The following is a 24,655-nucleotide window of genomic DNA, read 5'->3' as shown; positions in this document are numbered from 1 at the left end:
CCAATGCAAGCCAGGCACCAATATGTGGACCTACTATATATTTTTGTCATTATGAGACACTTTGAAAATGTTTTCATAGATGGAAGTACAGCAAATGCAAAAAAGGTAGTTTTTAATTTAATAATTTGAGAATCTCATACCTGAGAACTATATTCAAATAATTACCATCATTTCTACCTGTTCCAATTCTTCTAGTGTATTCCCCACTCTCTCAAATTCACAGCCTCTTCTTTAATTACTATTCACATACACACACATACAGAGAGAAAGAGATAGAGACAGAGAGACAGAGACAGAGAAAGAGAGACAGAGAGCCATCACTGAGATAAGTTAGTGGCATTGGTATGTATATATGTTTAGGACTGACTAGTTGGGATTTGGGGATTGGACATCCTATTAAGGGACTCAGCCCTGGAGAAGACTGGTTCTTCTTCTCTCAGCTGTCATTGGTTGCCTGTAGCTCTTCATCTGGGGACAGGACATTATTATATTTCCCTCATCCATATTTGCACACAAACTGGTGCTTTCATTGTGTAAGCTTTGTTTAAGGGAACATGATTCTGTGGGTGAAACTTCCTGTCACATACAAAACACTTTTTTCCCACTTAATGTAAACACATTTTCAGAGTTCCTCAAAGTAGTTGAGCATGTCAGTAATTCACCCATTGTGATTAATAAGTAGCATTCACAGAATGGCTGCCTCAGTTCCTTGAGTCATCCACCTTTTACGAGATATTTTGGTTTGCTCTCTCTTTTGAGAGTATGAAAAAATCAGGTAAAAACAAACATATATACACTATTACATATGTTTTCATTTATCTCAACACCCATAAATACAAAATTGTCTCATATGGTAACTGTATGTTTATCTTTACAAATAACTGCTAAACTATATTCTTTGGTCATCACTGAATCTTCTACTGGCAATGTATGAGAGGATCACTGTCTAGCTTCCTGTGAGCAAATGTTGCCACTGTATCATTTCTGAAAATGTACATGGTGACATTTCATTGTGTTCTTATTTATATTATTCTAATAGCTGGTGATATACTTGTCTTTTCCATGTATTTATTTGGCAGTCAGGTATTTGTTTTAGTGAAACATCTCATTAATTTTTACTAATTTTCTTGAAGAACTATTCATGTCTTCATCATTGGGTTCTGAAAATTCATTGCCTATCATCCTCAAAAACATGTTTTTCAAATGTTTTCTCCCAGACTACAATTTTTAGTTTAGTTATTTTATCAGAGTCTTTCTTAGATAATTTCAAGGTTTTATGAAGCCCAAAGTATTTATTAGTTTGTGATTCGAGTGACAGGTCTAAGAAATCTTTACCAAAGCATAAGATTTTATTTGACTTTCCATGAATATTTTATCATTTTTGTGCCATGAATTTAAATACACTTTTATTTTAATTCATTTGGGATAAGGCATGAGTTTATTAAAGATTTTTCTGGATAATTTTTACTATGTATATTGTTCTAATATGCATCTATCCAGTCTTTTGATATCTGTGGGGAAACCCACTCCCACTTTTTCCCCAAGGTACTGTTAAGGAGGGAGAGATAAGAGATATTAGATAGAAAAGTAGAGGGGAGAGAAACAGATATAAACACAGGAGAGCCTTGGGAGGCCTCAGTCAACATCCACTAACCCATCCTGTATCTTCTGAAGGGACTTTAATAAAGCCCCCCCCCCAGACCCCTCAGATAGACTGTGCCTGTCTTAGGTCATCCTTGAATAATCTTCCTTACTAGTCATAGAGATACATTTTCCATCAAGCATATTCTGGCTTACATTAAAAACTATCAAGAAGAAATTTGCCTGTCTTTGACTATCAGCCTCTGACAGGAAGGGGTATAGACCTTACTCAGTTCTGACCCAGGTTCCTACTAAGAGCATGCAAATATGCACAGTAATCTCCAAAGCTGCCACACTTCCCAGTAAAGGGGTAGAGGATGGAATATCCCTTTTGGAATGGGTCTAAGGTGACTACAGCAGTCTTAGCTGCACCAAGCCTTTTTATAAATAAAATCTCTTTCCTAACAGATGCTCAATAAAATTTTCAAAAAACTATTTTGATTCCCAGGAGAAAACAGTCATTTCAAAACATTTCAAAGTATCCACTCAAGCAAACAAAAACAAAAATTCATTGTAATTATAAAGACACTTTTAGCTATTTAAGTAGCTCATATATACATGTGTTCCTACTACAGCCATAGAATTTCTGTACAAACTTTACTTCAGAGCTCTACTCCTTTGTGGAAGGCCTACCCCTTTCTAAACAGAAACAGAGGAGGAGTTGAAACTTTTAGGAAGAAGACAGAAAAGCTCCCCTAATTATGACTATGATACCTTTGCTTAAGTTTTCCAGGGGACTTTAAGACCATAAAATTATATTTTAATCTATCATAAAAAGTGTTCAAGTATATCTGAAAGTAAATGATAATAAAAACAATTCTAGTATGAACATCACTATACACTTTTTAGAAACTTACATTCAAAATTTACACTTTTTACAAATTTACAATCAGGGGTTGGGGATTTAGCTCAGTGGTAGAGTGCTTGCCTAGCAAGCACAAGGCCCTGGGTTTGATCCTCAGCTCCAAAAAAAAAAAGGAAGGTACAAATTTACATTCAACATTTCCACTTTTAACAAACTTACATTCAATATATTTACAAGTAGCATGAATATTACTATACATATTTTCACTTTTTCTAAACTTATATCCAAAAGGAAACTCTATAGAAGTATTTTAAAAACTTTAGCAGCTATCTAGAAGAGACTTCCTAAAAGAACTATTTACATTATCCTTCCAAGAAGACAAAGAGTAATTTCTTTGGACTTCACCTGAAAAGTAGAAGAAAATAATACTTTTCTTATGGTAAAACATTACTCATAAAACATTGTTCAGTATATCATTAATCTTAATCATATATAATTGATATTCTTTAGATTTGTCCAACAAAGCAAGTAAAAAATGTTAGTTTCATACCAAAATCAGGCAACCAGAAAGCTTCATTTGGTGACTAATTGTACAATTTTCTCCCTTCTTAATTTTTTAAAGCTGCATTTTTAGACTGCCATGTGCTTTCTCAACAATGCTGTAACTTTGATAAGATTTTTATTAGTCCAATGTTTCTGGCATGATTTTTTTTGTTCACAGAAACTGCCACTATACAAAGGAGTCAAGAACATAGATGTGTTGTTTTATTTATCATGAAACACATCACTCTGAGGAAAGAACACATTTTCATGATTTAGTATTTTCACTTCATTCACAAGCTTCTCAAATGCTGATGCCATTTTACTAGTTGCTGTGATACACTCTGATCATGAGTCATTCAGCTCAGACTGTAGTTGTAACTTTTCCAACCTTCAGTACTTAGCACATTTTTCCTGTTCTCACAAACATCAGTGCATTCATTAGGCAAGCATTCGTATTTAGCATTGTGTTCTTGTAGGGAACTTTCAAGTGAAGTGACTATTTTGTAAGACAGCTAGATTTACTAGAGTTTGGTTCCCATCTATAAAGCAATCATTCCTTTTTGAATACATGCTTCCTTGTTCCCCCATTAGATTGCAAAGGAATCACTCATAGTAGGCTGCTGTTCAAAAGGCAAAGAACTTGTCTGATTGTCCTGATTTGTCCCTCTAGTAATTCATAGCATGACCCAAGTTTTTTATTTGCCCATAAGTTTTTTCATACCTAAAGAAATTCCCCAATGTATGGACCACTTTACCTTGCTTTCTTTAGGATTTCAAAATGACTTGAGAAGAATCATTAGCATCTTGATTGCCTCCTGACAGGCATCACCTGTTTCTTATTTTTGGGAAGTAAAGCTATGCTTTCTACAAGCATATGGGGAAAAAAAACCCAATGTTTTGAGCTGAAAAAGCAGAGTTTTTTGGCCACTGCAGTATCAACAGTATTTCCCTTGGGCTTTTTTTTGCTCTGTTATGGGGAATATTTGAAAGTGTTTTTGTCCGGGTCTGTCTAAATTTTCTTCCAGGGCCTGCCTATACCACCATACTGTTACGAACTGTATTTTCCAAGATGCCTTTCTCTATACCATCACACTGTTACATACTACATTTCCCAAGCTGCCTTTTTGGCCCAGGAGCAAACCCAGCTGTGACCAATGATGGCCGTTGCATTCCTGATTCCCAGTACACGGTTTGTGTCCTTACTGAAATCAAGATGAAGGCTTTTTGCCAAGGGAGGTTTTTGAGTCAAGATTAAGCTTTTCATCTGGTACTGTCCCTGGAGTGAGTGGTGCCTACCTTTGTATGCTTATGGATAGGCGCTTGGTGCCAAAAGCAACAAAAAAAAAAAAAAAAAGAATACAAAACAAAACAAAAAACCTTTAGAGCTTCACTCTCCCACCTTACCAGGTCAGTGAAAGAAAATGAAAGTATTTGAAATAAAAGATTTATCAGAAAACAATTTCCCCCTTCTCCCCCCCAGATAGATTTTCTTTGTCCTGGCTTGTCTCCTCTCCCAGATGCAGAGTCCCTGATGATGCCATGCTGCTCAGTCTCTGCTAACTGCTTTCTCCATGCCAATAGCTTTCCCCTGGGTCTTGTACCACTTCTGCTACAGCTCTACCCTGGGGTAAGATGCCACTGCTGGGCTTTTGACCTGCATTCTCTCAGGTATCTCTCACAAGGCTGTAGCTGCAGGGGAATATGGCTAGGGTCCAAAGTGTCTGCTGTTTTTCTAATACTGGCTTGAAGGGGAGACAGGACCAGCAGAAAGGGTTTATTATGTTCCAAGAGGTGTTTTTTCTAGGGAAATTACAGGTGACTTCCCCATTCTGATAGATGTTGCTTCCAGGTGAATCTAATTTCATCCTTATAGAAAGAAAAGAGATCTGAGAAGGAAAGACCTGAAAAGCGTTCAGTTTTTTAGAGAGAAATCACTAAGTTTTCCCCAAGACTTCTGTTCCTTATTCTTGGCTTTATAGCCATGAGGAAACTAATTCTGATGGTACAAATTTCATTCAGTGGCAATATCAGTGGAGTGTAGATTTTTGTCTCACCTGAATTCACCTCAGGGAAATTGTTTCCCTGCCACTCAGGGCTTAGATCTAAGCTATCCACAGGCCAAAAGCTTCCACAGGAATCTTTTTACTGCCCATTTTCTCTCATAGTATTTTTATCATGACTCCAATTCTTCCCTACAAGTCTGCATTCTTAGTCCCAAGAACACAGCTCATCTGTTTTGCTGCATTTCTATCTTAGTCTAAGTTTTTTCTACACTATATTCCTATATTCTAACTTACCTTAAGATTTTTCTTAACAACATTCCTAATTCTACTCTTATTCTGAATTTCTTCTTATCCAACATTCCTATATCTAATCCTATATTTTTACTTAATTTTATAGATAGAAATTAAGAAAGAGAGAAATAAAGAACTGTAGATAGAGATATTTGCTGTAGCCTTACTTTTTACCTTGGCATTTCTTTCATCCACTTTACTTTCACTGTCAAGAAAAAAATACCATTGCCTTTATTTTTAATTCATTATTTGGCATGTCCCCTTACACACAAGATGCACCCTAATTCTCCTTTTGCCAAGTCCCCAGTCCCTGTTCCTGCCACCATCTGTGGGGGAACCCACCCCCACATTTGCCTCAGGGTACTCCTGAAGAGAGAGGGATAAGCAATATTAGGCAGAAAGACAGAAACAGATAGAAACACAAGATAGCCTTGGGAGGGCCTCAATCAATATCCACTGTTCCCTCCTGTATCTTCTAAAGGGACTTTTATAGGAATGCCAAGGGGGTGGAGCAAAAGATCTCCTCCTAGCATAGCCAAGTACAAACCCTTCCAATCACCCAGTAACATGCTTGTGTTCAAGCAATCCTTTAATGCAGCCCTGCTGAATAAAGCAAGCTCAGATCTCACTAGGAAACCTTTGCAGGCACTCACAGATTTCACCACATATCATGGTAACAATGCGCAAACACTTCTCTCTGTGTTCCTTTTTTCCCCCTTCCATTTGATGTTCAAGCCTTGAGTGTGTATTTGTGCAGTTGCAGGTAGTTGTGAGTCAACCCTGCAGTTTGGGAATTGAATCTAGGTCCTTTGTAAGAGCATAAGGTGCTCTTAATTGCTGAACTGTCTCCTTAGCCCCAGTGTTTGTTACAACAGACACTCAAAAACTGTTTTTTATTTTAAAAATGGATATTTACACTGCACACAGGGCAACTGAACACTGGATAGACACCTTTGTTTTGTATCTGTCTTCTTTACATTGGGTCACATTCATACTTAGGAGTGCAATCAATGAAGATTTATCTGTCTAAAACTGATGATATTTAACCAGTGTTATCCCCCATGAAGGGAGGAAGCTCGAAGGTGAGAGTAACTTAGACATCTTACAATCCATACATACAATGTCTTATTGTAGACATTTAAGTGTGCTGACGGTCTCCCATACCCTGTGGCACCTTGCCTTCTAGTACCATCTAAGTCTCTCAGAACAGACTAGCAACCCAAGTAAGGGTATCATCTATAATAGTCAGGATGAATTCTAGAGCAATGGCAGTTATTTCATGGGAGCCATATTGACCAAATTATGGCAGTGCAAAGGCCTTTGAACTGATCAACTATACCAAAACAGAACCATGATCAACTCTACCAAATGCTGATCAAAACAGTTATGCATACTTTCCACATATTCTCTCATTCTTCCTTTATTAAAAACCAAATTTCTTATCAGTACTCCCAAACAGACTTCCTATGCTGATGGCATGCCATTATCTGTTCCTCTTTCCCATGTGAGAAATTTAATATCCTTTCACATGCTCTCACTATTGTTTATCTCTTTACTTTGCAACTTGGGGCAGATGGCTGAAGCCAGTCAGTGTCCAAGATGTCTGCTCCAGATCTCTAGAAGCATAGCTATTGTCAGTTGTGCTTTAAAGCCTAACATTTCTGTTTTGCCTTTTGTCTTCAATTTGTTTCCCTTAGGTTTTTTGTTTGTTTGTTTGTTTTTTTCACCCCTGTGGTTTTCTGTTTCATGTGTATTTACCATGGTAACTTCTTACCATCCTTATGAGACAAGTTCTACCATGTGTTCATCTTCATATAGGGCATCCATCCATATTTTAATGATCTTTCTGAATTTTGATGTGCTCTCCCTTTTTAATGAAAATTAAACATTTTGGATTTTACAATAAAAGATTTGTATTTAGTGAAGCAGTTGTTGTGTGTGTGTGTGTGTGTGTGTGTGTGTGTGTGTGTGTGTGTGACTTCTTTTTATTATGGGGAGGCATTACTTCTCTTGGGAGATGTGGTAGATTTCCAGTTCGTCTGTGTACTTTTTGTTAACTTGTGGTAGAGTGCCTCTTGCTTCTGCTATTGGGAATAATAAGTTCAGTGTCTTCACTTGATGCCCACTGGTTGCATGTTATGAAAGTGGGAACTGGCTAGCAGGTCAGTTCTCTATTATTTTATTGAACTGGAAGACAATTTATCTCTCCACTGTGCCTCCTTGACAACAGCCAAGTAGAATGTTGAGGGGAGTCCAAAACCTGCTCCCCAAAGTGTAGCATCTGCTGTCATGGAGGTGCTGTGTGAGGGGAGTCTTGTAAAGCTTCCTATTCAGCCTTCTCTGTCACCACCAGGCAGTGGGACCTAGTTACCCCCTTATATCCTATCAGGTAGAACTCTGAGCGCCCCACTAAGCTTGCATGTGTGAAGACAGTCACAAGAGTTTTATCTCTGTGTGTAGAAATGCAAAGCAATAACTGTCTGATAAATTAATAAAGTATTTTGCTTATCTTTTAAAATGTTTCATTATTTATTTATGTGTGATTCTGTTAAAGGCATATGTTTAATAGTGCTCTGGATCCCCTGGATCTGGAGGTACAGGAAATTTATTCCACCTGTCTGGATGCTGGGGATAAAACTTGAGCCATCTGGAAGAACAGCTATATATACAAAACCCCAAAACAAAGCACAAATCCTGAGTCTCCTGTAGTCCAGGCTTGCTTTAAACTCACTGAAAATACCTTGCCTCTATCTTCCCAGTTATGACATGACAGCTGTGTGCCATTGAGACGACCCTGTTTAAGTTGTTTAGTTAATGATATTGAGCTGGGGGGGGGGCTATTTTTCCATTCCAGTTGTCATTAATTTATTTATTTTTTCTAGTTTGTCTATAGGTTTAAAATATCACAACAAATACCCATGGCTGTCATCACTGTATACTGTACTGCTTGCGATACCTCCATCGTCCTCCTTGGCCTCATATTCTATGTTTGTATAACTGTTTTCAAGAATCTGAACCATTAGGAAATGTGTCCAAGATGAAAAATGTAGGTTATCTAAGATGGGCATTTGAGTATAAAATGTATCCCAGGTTTCATGCCTATGTCCCTGCTTTGGGTCAACCAGCTCCTTCATGATTCTACTTCCTTGAAGGGAGCTATTTATACTACCATGCACTCTCTCTCCTTGGTGAATTAAGATTCCTAATGCATCAGTGGAAACCTTTGCTTTCTTTGGTGGTTTCTATTAGGTATTTTTGTCACAATAATGCAAAAATAATTAATATATTCAGTAATCTGTGTCCTCAGCTAGTCTCTACTTTTTCTTTCCAACCTCTGTGGAGTTTTCACTTATGTTTTGTATTTACAATATTCATAGTTTCACTTAATTAGGTAAAAGTGAAATAAATATTTATTCAAACATTTTGCAAAATCAATAGCTTTTAAGGATCTGTTTGGTCTATTGGAGAGTTCTGTAGTGACTGTATATTTAACTGACACATAAAAATGATACATACATGTAGGGCATTCTGCACAGGTTCAACGTATACAAAGATTGTGCAGTACTGAAATCGGGGTAAGCATGTGTACCTTCTCCAACAGTTATAATTTCTTTGTGATGAAATTCTTCATAAAATTTGAAGAAAGGACTCGGGCTTTTAGCTCAGTGGTTGAATGCTTGCCTAGCCACAGGACCTGGGCTTGATTTCTAGCAAAACACACACACACACACACACACACACACACACACACACACACACACACACACACTGTAGAAAGTTAAGATTTTGAATTCAAGTTTGTTTTATGTAATAACATCCAGTAGTGTGTGATTCTTCACTAAATAAAAATGGAGAATGACAAATACAGTCTCTTCCTACACTTCTACTTCCCATAATTTTATTTCCTGTCACCAACTATGGTCTGAAAATATCATATGGAACTTTCTAGAAATAAGCATTTGTAAATTTTAAATTACTTTTATTTCAGAAGTTTTGACTATTTCCAGATTTTTACTGAGTACTATTGACAGTATCTTAATCTGTTGTTCATGAGTTTAAATTAATGACTAACATACCTACTGGAAAAATATCATGTACAAAAGAATTCATTCTGTTCCCTGGCCAGGCCTCCTCTGCAATCTATAGAATGCTTCCTCTTAGTCAAGGAGGTGGGTCATTATGTAAAAGATATTTTAGTTGTAGTATTTATGACATTGATTCTCTTAAAAAATATCAAGTCATAGATATTGGTTGGAATAACAGTAGCTCTCAACCTATGGGTTGTGACCCCATTTGGGAGGTCACATATCAGATACCCTGCCTGTCAGATATTTGCATTACAACTCATAACAGTAGCAAAATTACAGTTATAAAGTAGTAACAAAATAATTTTATGGATGAGGGTTACCACAACAAGAGGAATTGCAAGGGTCTCAGCATTAAGAAGGTTGAGAACCACTGGATAGTCACACCCATTTTTAATTAATTATAGCACACGTGTTTTAGTGACTCTTATAATTGGATGGGATTCAATTTCCAGGTCCTAGCAATAATCCATTTTTCCCACACCAAATAATATACAACAGCCACATCTTTATATGTCTTTTATTTGATTCTACTGTATAGTACCTGCTTTCATACAGTCCATTCTATGAATGCATTTTCTTTTGTCTAATTTTACATGTTGACCTTAGTGCTCTGAGAAGTGTAATGAATGGAAGACAAGTGACAATTGTTCTCATAGTATCTCCTCTTCCCTGTCTCCCACTTCTCTGGGAGAGGCTTTGCTGAAGACCCATTGCACAAACAACTTCTGAAGAAGAGCATGCATTAACAGGTGCTGGCTGCAAATGGAACTGGAATGAGTTAAGAAACTGGTCTGCATGATGCACCTGCATCCTTCTTAGAGCCTCATTCACCTAGCAAGAGGAATCTTGACTTCTCTTTCTTCTTTCCCTGTCTTGCAAAAATATTTCTCCAGAACTCAGATTTTTTTTAAGGAAAAGAGTGATAATTTTTATGCAAATAATTCTAATTATGTCATATATATTTCTAACTCTTAATTTTTTGTTTTAATAAGGCTGTGCTATGTAGGTACACTAATGTTTAAAATGTTTCTGTGATTTAACCAGAGTCTAGTAAATGCTAGGAAAATGTTCTGCCCCTGAGCTATATCCGTTGTCCATGGTTATCATTTTGTATGTCTTTCTATCATCTATGTATCTATTTATCCTTCCACCCTTCTATCTAGCTACATCCTATTTTCATTATAAGCCTGATCTTCATTGGAAACATATTTCCCCCTTTATCTCATAGCACAGTGCTCTAGAAATGAGGTAATAAAAGTTTTTGATGGGCTTGGAGGACAAGGAATAGTTCTTTGAAGACAGCAATGTAATAATATCTTCAAGATGTCTTTTGGTAAATTTGAAGGTTGCACATTGTCTTTGTGATCCAGAATTACTAGCTGATTGCTCAGAAGCAGTAATGTTGCATGCAGAAGAGAGAGGACAAGAAGTCAGCTGGCCCTTAATGGCTTCAGGGGGGAAATAGGACAATTAGCATGAAGAGACCTTTGCCTATGGACTCTCTTGTCCTTGTCTGGGTAGGTGTACCACCCAGGACATTTCACTTGGAACGAGACTACTTAAAACAACAACAAAAACAGAAACCCCACATGACATACCTGAAGCCATTCACCTGGGAAATGTCTTTCAGCTGGTGCTGAGAATGAGGGAGAGCATTTTGGAGGAAGAAGAAAATAGTAATCAAAAGGTGATAGTGCCCCAGGGTGTGTGTGGAGGAGGCAGAGGCAGATTTGAAGCACTGTGGGGGTTCTTCAGGCAGGCTGTGCCCATGAGCTGCACCCCTACTGGTTGCACATATCTGCAGGCTAAATCCTGGGCTCAGCCTTCATGTGGCCAATGAAAATTGACATTTCCCATATCCCAAGGTTAGCTTAACAGTAATTAAAGCATCACATTGCGCACGATTCTTTCCATTATAATTTAAGTGGATTTTATGCTATTTTAGAAACCATTCCGGTTCCCACTGTGAATAACGAATACAAATAAAGTTGAATGTCAGACCTGGAATACAAATCAAATAAGAAAACCTGTAAGCATCCCAAACACCTGCCCTCTCGGTCCCAAGTCTCAGGAGCTTTCCCTCTGGCTCAGCACCCTCAGAAAGTTGCCCTGGTTTGGTTTTGATGTCAAGCCACCTCAACGAGTCACGGCTGTACAATTAAGAACGCTAAGGATCCTCACTCAGAAATACCATTCTGGTTTCCGTGTGTTTTGAGAATTCATTCATCTTTCTAAGCACCTCTATTAGTGCTAGGTGAATCCCTGAAAAGGAGATAGACAGATACACCCACAGTGAAATCACAGGGTCTTTCTGACATGATGATTGTTACTCCTCGCAACAGGAGTATGGGGATCCTGCTCAATTCATTCTGATCATCCTTAGTCAATGCGCTTTCAAATGCCCCTGCCTCTCTGGATTCCTGGGAGGGGCTATCTACAGGCATGCTGTCCTTCAGCTGTAGATGTGATATGGTTGTGCTCGACTTCAGTAACACAACAGAAGGTTTCTATCTGCACGTTGCACTGCTCTTGCTGTTCCATGAAATAGAAGAGGGAGTGGAAGCAAAATTTTGCACGGTCTAGCTTGAAAATAGCACGAGAAAGGTTGAAATCACGGGATCCCAGTTCTAAGAGTGCGAGAGGGAGAAAAGGGAGAGTTTGCTGCGGTTTGCTGTGGGTACTCAGAAACGGAAGAAGCATGCAGGCCCACGCCACAGTGCACAAAAACAGCAGGACTGGGTGTTTTGACTTTTTATTGTTATTAGGTTGAAACACGTTAATATCGTTATACAGATGGTCACCTATGTGGGAAGCTTATGGGATAAAAAAAATAAAACCTCTAAATTGTGCGAAGACTATTCTAAATTTAGGAAACCATCAACTCCCAATGCTAAAGGTGGAACCGTGCTGCTAAACATATTAGTATTTCTTAATTCAAACACCTGTTCTGCCCCGCACGACACACAAAAACGCTCTTATTTATTGCTTGTGCCTCCATTTCAGATTCCTTCTCACTATAAATTCATCTCATGTTAATTTATGTGCAAACAAAGACACACACATTTTAAATATCCGAAATGCTGGAAATAAACTTATTTTTAATTTTGTGCTTGTTTTCCATTTGTCAACCAGCAAATGAAAGGACTGAATAAATCACGCACTAATTGCCAGCGGTGCTAAATTTAGTGTGAGATCTGGAATCCTTTTGATCAAAACCGCTGAATATGAAATCATCCTCAGCTCTCTAGGCAACTTTATCCGCCTTTCTATTCTCCATCTGTCAGTCACCTGGGAATTTGTGAACTATTCCATATGTCAGGCTTGTCAATCACAATGGGATGTGGGAACTATCTGCCGACTGCATAGGAATTCTTGCTAAAAAATTAATCTGCATTTAACTAGTAGCTCTATATTTTTGAATATCACATTGTTTTCTGTTTTTGAAAAATGTTCACTCAGTAAGGTGAGTGGAAATAAATTGTATTAGGACAGTATAGATCACAAGTTAGGGTTTAAATAACATTTACCAATGTGAAACTGTTACAAATACTGTGTGTGGATAGTGAGACTGTGCACTTTCAATACATTTAAAATAGAATGCCCTTCTTTGGAGAACAGCAAATTTAATAGAACTCTATCTTACCTATTGATATTTGGGGTACTTGCAAATTAAAAAGTTATAAGTGAATGGACATCTCAAAATTTTATGTCTCAAAAGCTTACCATGATGGTTCTGAGAGAAGAATGCCTCCATGCAAAATGCTTCATTTTAAGCCAAAAAAGGTCCCTAAAATATTTAACTATTTCATTAAAATAAAGATTTTTATGAGACCGTCTTTACCACACAATTGACTCTATATACTTTTATGCAAAACAAACTAGAAAAATTCCAGAACTGAGAAATCATATGTCATGCAGAAAGTTTTAAGTATCAGTCTAGTTTAATGTGAAATATTTGGTTCTACAAATTTAAGTGGGTATCTTGCAAAAAAACTATTAAAGATAAGAAAAGATCAAATTAGTGTGGGGAAAAAAGTGCCAATGTTACCAGAAACCGAACTTAATGGTAGATGTTATACCTCCAGGACAGCAGACATGTTATCTAAATTCTCTAGTTCCTGTGGTCCCACACTTGTGATCCGAAGATCTGAGAGATGCTAACCTATAAGAATGGTGAAAATATCTAATTTAATATGTAAAGAACTTAAGAAAATGCCAGCAGATAGAGACTACTGGATACATGTTCCAGAGCATCCCAGTGAGCTCCATAGTCACCCCAAAAGGCCGAGAGAGGAAATTTAACATAGGGAAGTTGCTGTAGAGCTCTGGGAGCCTGGAAACCCTAAATGTGTTTGGTAAACCACAACCACCTAGAACTCAGTTGTGAGAAGGGACACAAATACCAAGGCCGTCAAGACTCAACAAGCACAAGCTCTTCTTCACTCTACACAGTCATGCCACATCAGCATCCCTTAACTTTTCCTCCCTTTGCTTACCTTCCAGCACCATGCCTCTGCCCCAGTGCCTTTACCCATGCTGACCTATCTGTCATGACCCTTGCTCCTTCCCTTGCCTTGCATATTCTTTAGGTCCCAGTTCAAGTACAATTTCATAGACCTCCCTTTCAATCTGTACCAAAGACTCTAGCTATACAGTCAATTATAAGTTTATATTACATGTGAGTTTGTCCTGTGCCTTTTAATTGTGCATTTTACCCTAGAGACTTTGGTTCATGGTTGTGTCTCCCAGTACAGAGTGAATGTTGTCAGGTCAAGTGATCTAGTTTGATTTACTTCTTGTGGAACTAAATAGTGGCCCATAGTATGTGATCACTATATTTTGGTAAATTAAGAGACCTACATTCATGAGTGAATGAACACATAGATGAAGAGTAATGATTATCTGTGAATGTAAATGCCCAAGCCAAGCAATGAAAGACTACTGTTAATCACTAAGATTAAAAAGGGAAATCAACATAACTGTTCACACAGGTACTTAGTAAGGAGAATTATAGCTGCAGAATAAATGTACAGCACACTATGCAGCCTTTTCTATTTTCCATAGCCACTGCTAGTATCATCTTCTGAAGTCTTTTTTTCTACCTGGATATAGCACTCTGCACCTTACCAACAGTCTCTGAATACATGTATGACTTCCTTGGAAATCTGCAGTTGCTTTGAATGCCTGAAATGAATTTTCTTTTCTTTAATCTCCCTATGACCTAGCATAGTAGCATAGACTCTTCTCATTACATTTTGTTTAGTAAAATTATTTGCTGTGTTCTGAACAAGGTGCTTGTAGACTGCTCCAGTTCCCTTGATATCTGTAAGTCTTGACACAGACTTTAAACCCTTGGGCATACATTCTACTGCAACAGGAACTGGAGGTCAGAGGTTAGGAACTAGGTTAGACCAGTGTGAGGCAACTCTTTGTTATCTTTGAGAACAAATGAAGGCACAGGAGGTAAGCAGCAAGAAAAGGTTAGAGATGGGAGGAAGAGGAGGAAGGGAAGAAGGCTGGGAAGGAAGACAGAGCTAGCACTCTGCTTCTCAGCAACTTCTCTTTCTAAGATGCCTTTACACACGAAAAATTGATATTCAATTTGTGGGAAAATAACACACGAGAAGCAGCAAGAAGGATATTTAGTGATGTCCAAACATAGATTGGACATCATGTGGTAGCACTCAGAAATTTGGCCTGGCTTGTGCTCTTATATAGAAAAAGATGAAGAAGCAGTAATAAAATCATAGGAAATATGCAGGCAAAAATGACGAATTAGACCTTTTGGTCCATTGTCATAGGACTCTTTTTCTCATATATGGTTAATGTATCCTCTAATCATGGTTGACACTAAATATAAATGATGTGATTAAATAAATTAAGCATATAGATTTAATAGCAATATGTAACTGGGTGCTAGAAATGCAGAATAAATTAATGAATCTTTTATATAATAGATAAAAAGAAGTGTTAATAATAGATAAAAAGAAATTTTAATAATATCAGTAGATTTTTACACACCATTTGATAAAACCTGACATGGTAAAAGTAGAAAAAAAACATTCAGAATCTCAATAAACAATCACTAAATGTTGGCATCAATTTCATATTTATAGTTAAAAGTATTTTAAGATGAGTAAATGAAAATATCACCAACACTGTTTAATGTTGTAGAAGATGTCCTCGACAATGTATAATAAGAAAAGAGAAATCCCATTAAGAAAGATCTCAGTGTAGGAGATTTGTTGTTTAGGACCATACTAAAGCTACTTAGAAACTTTAAAAGGCACAAACCCAAACTATACGGAAATAATAGAGACCCAGCATGAGGTCCCTATGGAACACAACATTAAAAGTTTAATTGCTTCAGGAGTAACTAAGTAGGAAATGTGTGTAAGATCTAACTTAGAGGGACATAAGAATCTACAGAATTTGAACACATATGATTGACAAGTTACTCTTAAAAGATACAGTATAATCTACACATTATCATAACTAAATTCACAAAGGCACGTGTTTGCTACAAAAGTGAAAGATGTGGCATTGTAAAAGTTTAATTTCTAAAGATATATATATATATATATATATTAACATTCAGTAAAACTTAATAAAACACCAAATTCCAATACAGGGCTAGCAAGACAGCTCAGTCCATAAAGTAATTTGTTTTGCAAGCCTGAGGGCCTGAATTCAACCCAAGACCCCATGTAAAAATCTGGGTATGGTAATACACATCCAACACATCCATAATCCCAGCACTTTGGAGACAGAGACAGGTTGGTTCCTGGGAATCATTGCCCTCCTAGCAAGCTCCTGGCCAGTGACAGACTCTGTCACAAATATCCAAGGTAGACAACTCCTGAGATAAATATGCACTGTAACTCTGTGGCAAACACGCACACACACACACAAACACACACACACACACACACACACACACACACACACACACAATTCCAATAGAAACACTTTCTTGCATTAACAACTTCTTACATACAGGTGGAGGAACAAAATTATTTAAAGATAATAATATCATTAACAAAAAATCTTAAAGATTCAAAATATAGAATAAAGCTAGAGCAAACATTATATTAGGAAGAAACAAATATGCCAACTAAGCAATACAGATAGTGTAAAATTTGACTCAAGTATGATAAAAGACCACCAGATAGGGAAAATAAAAGGCATTGATGCATATTGGGAATACTTATTACAAATATTCAGAATGCTGATTGTATTTTAACTAAAAAGGACGTAAAATCATACAAATTCACTTCTTAATATATCTATAAAGACAATATAAAAAGATGGACCTACAGACATATGAAATGCCATGCTTTAGGATTTGAAGTATTTAAATATTATTTCTACTGTTTATTATTTATGTTGTCTAGGTTTTGAATGAGTTAAGAATCCCTATTAGTATAATAACAGAAATATTAACTACTGCATTTTATTCTATTATCTTCTGAGTTGGCCAAGAATATTGGGGTTGAGGAATGGACAGCTTGGCTCCAGAACTTTTTTCTTGGTTGTAACTCTCTAATACTTCCTAGACTGAGTACATAAATAGTAAAGCGAATACTTCCTTATGGAAAATTATATTATATAATGAGTAATGTATAAGATATGTAAAATGTATTTTCACAGAACAGAACATGAAAGAAAATATATCTATCATCTATCTATCTATCTATCTATCTATCTATTTAACTATAAAATAAAAACAAGTGAAAACTGACAAAGGACAATAATCTATAATTTAGACTGGTGGTAATATAAATAAATTGTCACAGTTGAATACTCATGTGGTGTAAACATAGCCATGTGGTATAAATTTAAATAATGAGATGTTACTAATCACCTAAATTATTAAAATATATTAATATCTGACAATTTTTCTGACAATGTGGGTAAATGTATACTTTAATATACAACTTTTAAAGATTTCACGTGAAAAATTGTTTTTAAGAAAACACAACCAGCAGAATTTCAGTGTCTATACTCTTCAGGTAGTCAGACTGATAGAATGTATGTTAGCAATAATATATGGCATTTGTCTTTGATGTCTTTGGAAACACTATCAAAATGAATAAATGTTATATACCAGTATTGTTACCTAAGTACTAATGAACAGTATTTGTTATCTAAAGGATAGGAGAGAGAGAGAGAGAGAGAAAGAGAGAGAGAGAGAGAGAGAGAAAGAGAGAGAGAGCTGTAAGAGATTCCAAACACCATGTAAATAACACGGCATTCAGCTATGTGCATCAGAGTCTTCTTTTTAGAAACGAGAACAATGAGTATGTGAGGTACTTTTTTCTATGACCAAATACTCAAAAACAAAACAGCCTTTAGTTCACAGTTTCATCACTGAGAAGGCATGGCATCGGGGGCTCTAGTCTTACTGTAGAAACTTGTGCTTGGTCATGTTGCAGCAACACACAGGAAACTGTCACAGAGACTGGAGCAAGCCTTAAACTTGTCCTCATTGAACTACTTCCATAAGCTAGGCCTCACCTCTGAAAAGTTCACTAATGTAACAGCAAATAGAACATGTTATGTATTAAAATAATCATAAACCATGAAAAATAGTTGATTTCAGTTATGCAAGGATAGTTCAAAATATGAAATCAATTATTAAAATATACTGTATTTTAGTGATAGAGGACCAAGACATACACCTGTCATAGTTGAAGCTGGAAAAGGTTTTGGCAAAACTTGATGCTCTTAGATCACAAAAAATATATGTAAGAAATAGAATTAAATTTCAAACATGATAAAGATCACATAACAATGTATAGCTACTATTACAGAAAATGGTGAAAAATGGAATATTCTTATTGCAATCAGGAAGAACCAGAAAGACTTCTTGAAAGCTGACTTCAGTTTAACATAATCCTGGAACTTCTGGGCAAGAAAAATTAGTTTAAGATCTCTAAAATTAGAACGGAAAAGGTAAAATCACTTTTTCCTCAGAAGCTGTAATATTATGTATAGTGAGCCACAAGATTCTAAGTAATATGATTAGAACTATTAAATAAACTCCAATAAGTGGTGGGACACAAATATCCACACCAGGAAAAATATCTGCTGCTTGTTATGCAGACTTGAGATTGATGGTATTATAGGCACTCACCACCAGGCTTACCCTATCCATTGCTACTTATGCACGGACAATGTCAACTTTTGGGGGTGGGTATTAAGAGATCAACTTTATGTATATACCATAAAAAAGAGAAAATAATTAGATGTTAGTTTTACTAAGGATGCAAAATACTCTTAAGCCTCAAACTATAAAACGTATTTAAATACAATAAAGAAATTAAAAATAAATGAAAAACTACCACAGACACACACACACACACACACACACACACACACACTCACACATATATAGCAACTGTATCTTGGATGTCAGAATTACCTAGACATTTTCAGATCCAATGCAATCTCTCTCAAAGGCACAGCAGTGTGTTTATAAAATAGAAAAACACATTCTTTGGACCAGCAAGATTATCCATAGTGGCGATCCATATCATATCCATATCCATATCCATATCACTTACTGGCAAGACTAATGATTTGAATTTCATCCCCCCAAGCCAACAAGACAGAAGTAGAGAACCGACTCCTGCAAGTTGTCCAGTGACCACCATGCTTGTAAAGTGACATGCATAGACACACACCCAAAACTAAACAAATAAGATATTACAAAAAAAATTGATAAACTCATATGGTGGTATGTTGTGTATCCTGATATATTGTGTATCCTAATAAACTTATCTGGGGATCAGAGGACAGAGCCAGCCACTAGATTAAACATAGAGGTCAGGAAGTGGTAGTACATACCTTTAATCCTAGCATTTGAGAAGCAGAGATCCATCTGGATCTCTGTGAATTCAAGGCCACACTGGGAACAGAGTCAGGCATGGTGACCCACAGCTTTAACCCCAGCACTAGGAAAGAAGGAAGATGGCAGGGCACAGAAAGGTATACAAGGCATGAGTAAACAAGAAGTCACTCTCTAGACTGAGTATTTCCTCAAGGTAAGCTAGTGGCAGCAGCAGTTCAGCTAAGACTTTTTAGGTGAGGACTCAGAGGCTTTCAGTCAGAGGAATCAGGGTCAGCTGAGGAGCTGGCGAGGTGAGGTTGGCTGTGGCTTGCTCTGCTTCTTTGATCTTTCAGCTTTCACCACAATATCTAGCTCTTTTTTTTTTAATTAATAAGACCTTTTAAGATTTGTGGTACAAACCCACCATCAGGATTTAATAATATATACATTCGTTTGATATGAAATCAGAAACGGGACAATTTTGGAGAAGGGAGGGGATAGTGGAGGTGGGGTAAAAAGAAGGGGGAAAAAGTAGGTTCAGGAATAATGCTGAGCAATGAACAATTATATGTGTTTATGAAAATGTAATAAAACTATGGTCTTATATACCAATTTAAGAGTTAATAAGATGCCAAATTAAAAAGAAAAAAAATAAAGAAAACCATCCCAAAATTCCTCTGGAATATTAACAGGCTACAGAGAGTCCAAGCAATGACAAGGCTGAATGATTCTCAAGTTCTTAATGTCGAAATACACCAAAGACCACAGTAATCAATATTGTATGGAACTGGCATAAGCAAATGCTTAGAGCAAGGGAACAGGAAAAGCAGTTCAAGCTACAGGTTATTGATGAATGATGGGGAAGAGGTGGTCCTTTTCTTCAGTTGTGTACCCAGGGTGCAGCCCATCGAGTTCCAGTTCCACAGTTGCACAAACAATCCTGGTAACATTTGGTGGGCCTCAGAACAAAAACAACAAACAAAAGCAAGAATGTAGGAAAGACACTTGTGGGAAGAAAATGGATATATATCAATAATGGAGGGAGATGACAGTGGATGAGGTTATAGCAATTAGAACATATCGTATACATGTGTTGTCAAAGAACATATTCAATAAGAGCTATTAAAATTTGGCTAGGCAGTGGTGGTGCACGCCTTTGATCCCAGCACTTGGGAGGTTGAGGCAGGTAGAGCTCTCTGAGTTCGAGGCTAGCCTGGTCTACTGAACTAGTTCCAGAGTAGCTAGGACTGTTACACAGAGAAACCCTGACTTGAAAAATGAAAAAGGTAAAAAAGGAAAGAGCTATTAAAATTTAACCTGTGTTATCAGCTATTATTTGACAACAGTACTAAGATTGTTGGGGCATGAAAGGATCCACATTCATTATATGCTGATGGCAAAAGATTGATTTTCATCATAGAAATCCAAAATGTGTTAAAGTCTAAAGTATAAGATCTAAGTGTAAAATTAAAAAAAAATACAAATGGAAGCCTTTGACTGTGGGCTTGACCTGAACTTAGATGTAACACAGATAAACTGGAGTTCATCAAAATCAAAGATGTTTGTTTGTCCAAAGAAAATATGGAGTTAAAAATCTCAATCAGAATAGGAGAAAACCATTTATATGAAAAGAGACCACTCCCTGGAATACAGAAAGAACTCCTAAAAGTCAACAAGATTTTTTTTTAAAAAAAAAAAAGGTAAAGGACGTTAATAGACATTTCCTCAAATGGATTACTAGAGTAGGCAAATTCATAAAAACAGAAAATAGGGAATACCATTGGGGTAGAGAGAGGAAAAAGAGTTTCATGGGTACAGAGTTTCTGCTGTAGATGAATAGAAAGTCCTAGAAATATTAGGGTTGGCGTACAAACACTCTGAATATACTTAATGTTAATCTATTCTACATGTTTTATAGGTAAAGTGGTTTAGTTTGTGAAGCTATATATTTAAACAATTAAAAGTGAAAGAAATTGAAATAATTAATAGATAAATAGACATCAAGCAAACTCATTTATTATTACTACAAACACTAATGATTCTGAAGATTTAAAATATAGCAGGTGCTGAGCCAAATACAAGATGAAGGTGATCAGTAATGAAAATGTACTGATCAACATAAAACTGTATTTATATATATGTATGTACTTTTTTCCTTCAATGGATATACGCCTGTGTAATGGATACATACTGGTATATGGACCTACATAACAGTCCATCTACACACATATATCTACATATCTAAAGTCTAAGACCGATACATAGATACAGAATCCTTGTTACCCACTGAGGAATATATATTCCAAGGTCTCTAATGCCTGAACTAGTAAATAATATTGCATTCTGTATTTGGTGCCTTTTCTTATATACATCCTCAACTAAGTTTAATTTATACAGTAAACACAGTAAGTGGTTGATGCCAATAACCAATAAAATGAACTACTATTACAATATGCCACAATAAAAGTTATGTGACTGTGATCTCTATCTAGGCATTGTGTTGCACTGTGCTCACTCTTGCTTTGATGACGTGAGGTGATGTGATGTTGTCATGAAGCACTGTTCCTGGGAATATGTGAGGAAGCATCTGCTACACCCCAGATAGTGAATTGATGATGACTTGAAGCTTATACCACCAAAGTCTAACTTGGTGAAGCAGTGAGTTTTATTCAGATTACTTGTAGGGATGTGGGTGAGAGGCTACTTATAGGAGAAAAGATGACTCAAAGAAAGCTGCATTGCTAAAACCCATCCCAGCATGAGTGACAACTCATAGAAGCTGGAAACCTGGAGCACACTGTATAGCTGCAGGCATCTCAGGAGGATTTAGGTTTCCTTTCCTGGGGCTGGTCTCTGCTTCCTTCAGGTGCTTGTCTTTGCTTCTTCCAGGCTGTTTGGTCTGAGCCTCATCCAATTACCTCAGTTGGTCTAAGAGTGACCCTTAGCAGCCTTACTGCTTTTATTTTAGGAGGAAGGGACCTAGTGAATCTAGTTAGATTCAGGGGCTTTCCGAAGCTATTTTGAATAATTTACTTGCCTAACAATATTTCACTTCCTCCTAGAACAACTTGATCCTTGACCTCTTTGTAAAAATCTTGTCCTAAAATATGCAGTTGTTTCATTGCCCTTTTAAATCCTATGACTTAAGATGTTTCCCTCCAAAACAGAAGGCTTGAACCTCAAAGGAAACTGCTACAGGACAGATGCCTAGATGATGAGGTGTTTAGTGAAGAATGACAAAGCCACGTTGGTGTGTTAGACAACTTTAGCACAACACTGTGATGTTCTGATAGACAAAGAGATAACAAGACAATATTGATTAATGGATGGGTAATGATAGAGGATAAGATACCTTAAGTGTCATTGCAATGGAAATGGATGAGTTTTGATCATCCTCTGCAATGTACTGTGTAAATATATGGTCATGAACTCTACTTATAGAATTGTCTGCTTAATATTTTCTGACTAAAGATGGCTGCAGAAAATAAAAAACTGAGTTTTGGAGGAATACTGTAGGTACATATCATTTTTTATTTTAGGAAAAGACTGTGTAAGAGAGTCACTATTACATTGAAGTGCTGAGTTTTTACAAATATACATGCAATCTATATGTATTATATAACTATAGCACAAAAGATAGAGAGGAATACAAGGCTATATTGCAAGATATTTACTTAATTCAAAAGAACAAATTGTTAATATTAACCTGAAGTTCATGTTGGGAGTAAGAGAGGTAGGTATTATAATCCTATGAGCAGTCATTAAGAAACAACAAGTTTAAAATAGTTAGAAAATTTACAATTACATTTTAGCATTTCTTAAACATGAAACAGGATGCTAAAAGAGAAACAGAAGAGTACCCGTTTATATGCTCAAATGGGGGCAGAATATAGAAATAAGACCGAGGGAGGAGAGGGGGAGAAAGAGAGAAATAGGAAAGAAACAGCAAAAAGGATCTGATCAAGCACGTATATTATTGTAAAGGTAAGCAAGATAACACTGATCAAAAGGCAAACTTTCACGAGGCACATGGAGAAACACGAACATATGTTGTGCAGAAGAGACAGATTAGAATCATATAAATATGATGTGACATTCTCTAGGGAACATTTCCCCCACAACACCACGGATTCTGAATTTGCCACCAGTTCCTTTTGCTATGGATAGCCTGATATATAGGGTCTTTTAGGAACTAGCAAATAGCATTATCCCGATGAGAAAGATTGATTCAAATGTCTTGCCTTTCCTTAGTATGCTCACAAAGTCCTCTAGTGAGAGATGTGGGAAGAGGGCACCAAACTATGCTCACTTATTTTCCACCACGTGAAAGCGTTTTCTTTATCATTAGGGATATAATTAATGTGGTTGTTTGAATGCAAAATGTTCCCTATGGGCTCATGGATATGAACACTCAGTCCCCATTTTGCGATGCTGTTTGGGAAAGTTATAGGGAGATAAAGCTTTGCTAGAGGAAGTATGAGACAGAGGGCCTGGCTTTAAGAGTTTATACATTCTGGCCCTACTTCTTGTTTGCTCTCTACTTCCTGTGTGTAGGAGTCATCCTGTTCTTGCTACAATGTCATGCCTTTTTATTATGCACCCGCCACTAGACCTAGGGAATCATAAGCCAAAATAAACACATTCTTCCTTAAGTTACTTTGTATCATGATATTTTTTCACAGAAACAGAAATTTGAGTAATATAATCACTTTTAGAAAAGGCAGACTTTTACCATTTTTATCTATGGAGCAATAGTTCCATCTTAGTCAAACTCTATAAATGACCCTATGATTTCTGGATCAATGAGTTTTCTGTTGCTGAGATAAACGACCATTATCAAAAGCAAATTAAGGAAGAGTTATTGGGGATTATGGTTCCAGAAGACAAGGGGTCATAGTTCAGGGAAGGCATGTCAGCAGGAACAGGAACCACATCTCAGTCTACCCAGCAAGGAGAGGGGGTGAAAGAAAAGTGGAGCAAAGTTACATACCCTCAAAGTCACGCTCAGTGACGTACTTCCTCCATCAGGGCTCTACATTCTAAAGGATCCATAGTCTCCACAAATGGTGTCACTAGCTGGGGACAAAGTTGACAGGAGCCTATGGGGGCATGTCTTTCTCATCTTGACCACAGCAATTTCTGTCTGTAACTTTGCCTTTTCAAGATCCTTCCTCAAAAGCAGTGGTTCTCAACTTTCCTAATTATATAATCCTTTAATACAGTTCTTTATGTTGTGGTAACCCCCAACCATGAAATTGTTTTATTGCTACTTCCTAACTGTAATTTTGTTATTGCTATACACTGTAATGCAAATATCTGATTGCAGGATATCTGATATGCTGACTCCCAAGTGGGTCACATCCATAGGTTGACAACCACTACTGATCTAAGGAGACTGTCCTTTTGTATCTGATTTGTTTCACTTAGGATAGTGTTCTCAAGTTTACTCATG

Source organism: Onychomys torridus, chromosome 18 (genome assembly GCF_903995425.1).
Source record: "Onychomys torridus chromosome 18, mOncTor1.1, whole genome shotgun sequence".
Classification (NCBI taxonomy): Eukaryota; Metazoa; Chordata; class Mammalia; order Rodentia; family Cricetidae; genus Onychomys; species Onychomys torridus.
Note: the sequence above shows the minus strand (reverse complement) of the source record.